The sequence below is a fragment of the Henckelia pumila genome, chromosome 1, assembly GCF_033568475.1.
Source record: "Henckelia pumila isolate YLH828 chromosome 1, ASM3356847v2, whole genome shotgun sequence".
Classification (NCBI taxonomy): domain Eukaryota; kingdom Viridiplantae; phylum Streptophyta; class Magnoliopsida; order Lamiales; family Gesneriaceae; genus Henckelia; species Henckelia pumila.
This window is the reverse complement of record NC_133120.1, coordinates 1017667-1022870: the sequence shown is the minus strand read 5'-3', so window position 1 is coordinate 1022870 and position 5204 is coordinate 1017667. Positions and strand designations below refer to the sequence as shown.

At 35.8% G+C, this 5204-nt stretch overlaps 1 long non-coding RNA gene across 1 annotated transcript; it reads right to left on the bottom strand.

Annotated features, from left to right (window-relative positions):
* Positions 1-1496: 1496 nt before the first annotated feature.
* LOC140880617 (uncharacterized) lies at positions 1497-4512 on the bottom strand. The gene is made up of 5 exons (XR_012149705.1): positions 4246-4512; positions 3885-3968; positions 2208-2266; positions 2072-2103; positions 1497-1623 (listed from the first exon to the last, which is right to left on the bottom strand). It is a non-coding gene; the product is annotated as an uncharacterized lncRNA (long non-coding RNA).
* Positions 4513-5204: the final 692 nt, after the last annotated feature.

Here is a 5204-nt window from a genome sequence, read left to right as displayed (position 1 = left end):
TGCTTCTGCACCCTTTGCTCGATTCAGAGCATCAGCAAAGGTATTCGGTCTTCCCAAATTCACAAGTGTAAACACATCAGGATTCAAGCCATTGATGAATTGATCGGCTTGAGCTTCATCACTAACAGCGATATGTGGAGCAAACTTCAATAGGCTAGTGAACTTTGCAACATATTCTTCGATATTTAACTGTCCCTGTTGCAAACTCGCAAACTCTGCTCCTTTGTCCTTGCGATAAGACACAGGAAAGAAACGCTGATAGAAAGCAGTTCGAAATACAGACCAGGTAATAACAGTTGCTTTCTTCGTCACTATCCACCAACTCTTGGCAAGGCCATGCAGTTGATGAATAATCAGTCTCACACGACGATCATCTGAATAGTCAATAGACTCGAATAACTGCTCAATATCTTCCAACCAGTTCTCGCACTCTATAGCATTCTCAGTTCCTTGCAACTTTGGTGGTTTAAATGATTGGAATCGTTTCAGAAGTTTCTCCATCGGATTAGCATCAATGAACTCATCAGTAGACGTACTACCCTGTCCATGTTCAGACACTGTCACTGGGACCTGTGTAGCATTCGTCTGTTCAGGCTGATTCGTAGCCAACATCTGTCTAACTCTCGGTGCTGGTCAGGGAGGCATATCTGATAATCAAACAGATTAGTGTACAGTTCAATCTCAATTACAACAAGTCTGTTGCAGTCCACATTGCCTTCATAAAAGATCGAGTTTCGATTCATCCTCATAATACATGCTAGTACTTCAATCAAATAATCAGATAGCATGTAATTCAAACCATTGTATAGCATATTCTTCGCAAATTATCACAGCATCATGTGACAATTTAATATCTGTAATCAATAAATCATATACCATACAATTATGAAAGCAATAAATAAATCAGAACAGAAGACTCGATCTACCCGCTCATCTAATCTCAGTCCAAGAAACTTATGCTCTGATACCACCTGTTGTGGGGACCTCGGGTTGCTAATCTCATCTTAGGGCAATTAATGAACAATTAACATTCATTAAACATCAATTAAGAAACCAAGAGCCAAGTAAAATTTTTTTTTTTTTTTTTAAAAAACCAGTGTCTCGCTCGATCGGTGAAAAACACCCAATCGAGCGAGCACAATTGCTCAACTCTCGGATGGAACACAATTTGGCCTCGCTCGATCCGTCAACTTCTGCGGATCGAGCGAGCCAAAAACTCAATTCTCTGTTTTGCAAATTACAGGGCTCGTTCGATCCGTCAACTTCTGCGGATCGAGCGGGCTCCAAATTCCAGAAATTCTGCAGAAGAGTTTTTGATGTCATGGCTTGCATCTTGGCACAATTCAACATCAATCAAAGATACTAACATGATATAACTTCTATAAGCATACATATACTCATAAATCAAGTCTTGAGCATAATAAACTAGCTTTTACAACTTCAACTAGATCACAAACTACTCAAAACATAAGATTACACAATTTTTTTCAAAGTTCTTCCAACATATCATGTTAAGTGTTCTATCATGTTTGCCATACTTCTAAGTACATCTACAACTCGAGTCCTCACGTGCTAGACTCTCTCCCAGCTGTCAATGACGTCGATGACTAGCTCCTGCCCCATCTGTTGTCATGCACACATAAAAAACAAGACAACAGCCGGATAAACTCTGGTGAGAAACAATTCTCAGTATAACCAACATATAGAAAGCGTTAAATAAATCATCTTGACTCTATTTAAACTCGACTCAACAAATAGAGTACGTAAACGCTTTACATACGAATTGATTCACATAACTTCAAAGCCATCAAGATTCATAACTGATCTTGACATGGATATCCATCTAACGAGTTCGTAACCGACTCGCAAATAAGGTTAACAACAACCTTGGCATAGAATCAATTCAATATAGCATCATATCAACTCGAATATAAAGATCCACTACCTGAGATGGATCGACAACATCACAATCAAATCAAAAACATAAACAAGTATGTGGTTTTTGCGGGCCAACTCAAGATTAGTCGTTCTTGAGTTTCAAAGTCCCTACTTCGCGATATCGTCATTATACCTTCGTTTATCTAGATTCTGAATGCTTCAAATCTGAAAGATACAATCATAACACATATATCAAACTTCATTTCAATCTATCGTTTCAGAAACAAATCAAAACCATTAATCGATCGTCAATCAAACTCATTTCAAACCTCAACTCTTTCTTCTTCGGTTTAACTCGGCGTCTTGAATCGTTGGCCTTCAAACTCGACTGAAATTGAAGAATAAAAATACTTTAAAATTCACATCATCAAGATAAGTGTTTCAGCTTAGCTATCGAATATCAAAACAGTCCAAAAACTCGATTAGACGGCGTAGCGATTGAAAATCGGTAATCGACGTAAATCCCGAAACCATTTCTAACTTCTAACCAACTAATACATGTATTTCAAATCAATAACCAGCTGATAAATCATTCAAATCCTCATCTCAGTAGCTATAAAAATCGATTAACATGCTGGAATCAAGATTGGATACAAATAACACAAACTCATCAATCCGGTTTCGATATAGAATCGCATAAACGTCGATAAGTATAATCGAAAACTCAACATCTGATATCTGCCCTTTATTGATTTTGAAATCCATATAACACAACATAAAACTTACACGAGATCAAAGCCCTCGTCGTAAGGATTGCAGAACAATTTACGGAATCGAAATCGGACAACCGATTCAAAATTTACGAGACTTTGAAGATTGCAATCCAAAAGAAACAAAAGGATCTCGGCTTCTCTGATTCAACTTTGCTGAAGAAATTCTATTTCCTACATGTATCATGCTGATAAGTATAATTAAAATCAGATAACTTCAGCCTAAATTGCAATTTAGTCCCTCAATTCTTCAATAATTGCAATTCGGTCCTCGGCCCTTATTTTAATTTAATTTCAATCCTAAATAATTTAAGAATATTAGAATTTAAATCGAAACTCTAAATATTCCCAAATTAAATATACTCGGATTAAAATTAAATAAATTCGAATTAATATTAATTAATCTCGGGCCTTACACAGAGGATTTTAGTTTTTGGCTCGCTCGATCCGCAGAAGTTGACGGATCGAGCGAGGACAAATTATATTTCCATCCGAGAGCTGAGCAATTGTGCTCGCTCGATCGGGTGTTTTTCACCGATCGAGCGAGACAATGAATTTTAAAAAAAAAAAATTTTTACTTGGCTCTTGGTTTATTCAATTGATGTTTAATGAATCTTAATTGTTCATTAATTGCCCTAAGATGAGATTAGCAACTCGAGGTCCCCACAACATTGATACAAGGTATCAAGAATATATTCTAAACAAAAAAGATCCAACTTATAGAATACACTAAATCAGAAAGTAACTCGTTCTGTTACTCAGAAACCTTTATATGTAATGGGTTAATAAAATAAATTATCCAACCTTACATACATGTGCACAATTATAAACAAATCAATCCCCCACAAATCGTTGTACCATTCAGGAACATTTGATTATTTTGTACCCAATAACAAGAAAGCCACAATAACCATCCGATAAAAACATTCAAGAATTTAATGAGTTAACAGGAATTATGAATACATAAACCAAATAACCTTGTTAATTTTCATTTTCTTTTCAAGAAATAATTTGCAACCAGACCTAGAAGCAAGAAAACTTTTTTAAATAAAAAAAAGCACCAAGATTTGGCAAAAAAAAATAGAAAAAAAAAATAGAAAAGCATGAGAAAAACATATTCTAAAACCCAATTCTACGCTCAACCCTCGAGCAGCTAAGCCCATTCTAAAAAACATGTTATTTCATGCTATGCTTCTAAGAAAAAAAAGCATTCCCACAATAACAAATCAATCTAACCTTGCCAATCAAAACAGATTTGACCTTCTTGAACTTTCTCCGAGCTTCTCATATTTCGGAGCAAGCTTTTTACAGTGTCCACACCTAGACAAGAAGCAACACTCTTAAGCATTGTCAAAGATTAGCTAACACATAAAAATGAATTTGCTCCATACACATATTTCCGCTTGTAGCAACCAGCAAATATCAATTATTAAATCACTTTCACTAATAATTAAAAAAAAACTATCTCTGCTCCGATTATCACATCATAATTTCATGTAAAAGTGGAAAACACCTAAAATTGGATGAATCGGATCTAAATCAGGTTGAAAATGACAAGCATTCAAAAAAACACAACCAAAGAAATAAATTTACATACCATGGAGCATAGAATTCGACTAGTGCTCCTCGATCTTGACTGACCTCTTTCTCGAAGTTGCCTTCCGTCAACACAACGACGTCGTCCGCAAAAGCTGAGAAGAACATGAACATTTAGACCCGTCAAGTGAAGAGCACAGCCGACGGCACACGCGAACGAGCCTACGATCACTGCCTCGTCGTCGGAGTCGCTAAGTACCCGAGCAATGTAATCCAGAAGGACTGTGAAGAATCAAGCCAAGATTTCCCTCTTCAAGGCCTTCGTCGAGCTCGCCAACTACAAGAGCAAGCCTAGAATCGAAAGAGAGAGAAAAAAAAGAGAGGAAAAAATTAAAGGGCGCCGAAGGGTTTGGGGATTTGGGTTTTTTTTTTCAACGTGGTGAAGATCAATAGATGTATTTTTAAAAAGTTTTATTTAAAAAAAATTTCATCCACAACGCTTTTAAAAAAATGTTGTTGTATATAGTTCATGCAACAAGGTCGAAACCGAATTCCAGATTCGTCAGCCGATAGTGTAAAAATCGTATTTAATTCATTTCTCATTCAAAAATAGTTCTATAAATTGGAAATGAAATCTAACTCATTTTGCTACATTTCATCTTCATAAAGATTTTCCAAATAAAATCATCTAATAAGCCTAAATCTATCTGCAAGAACACACCTGAAACTCGGACATTATGTTTTTTGCAGATTGGAGCGAGTTCAGTATAAAATTAATATAAAATTCATTTTACATCCGAATGAGTTATAACTGGTGGAAAATCAAAGAAAAAACAATTATCTACAAGTTTTATGTGAATTTCAACCTCAAAATATGCACTTATCAATACCAGATTTCGAAATGGCAGTATGTGCAAAATATTATTCTCCATACAGTGCAGTTTCAGAAAAATGGGCATATCTCTTTAAATTCTAATTCAAATGACCTGTTTCCAGTGCCAAATCAAAGACAACATGGAG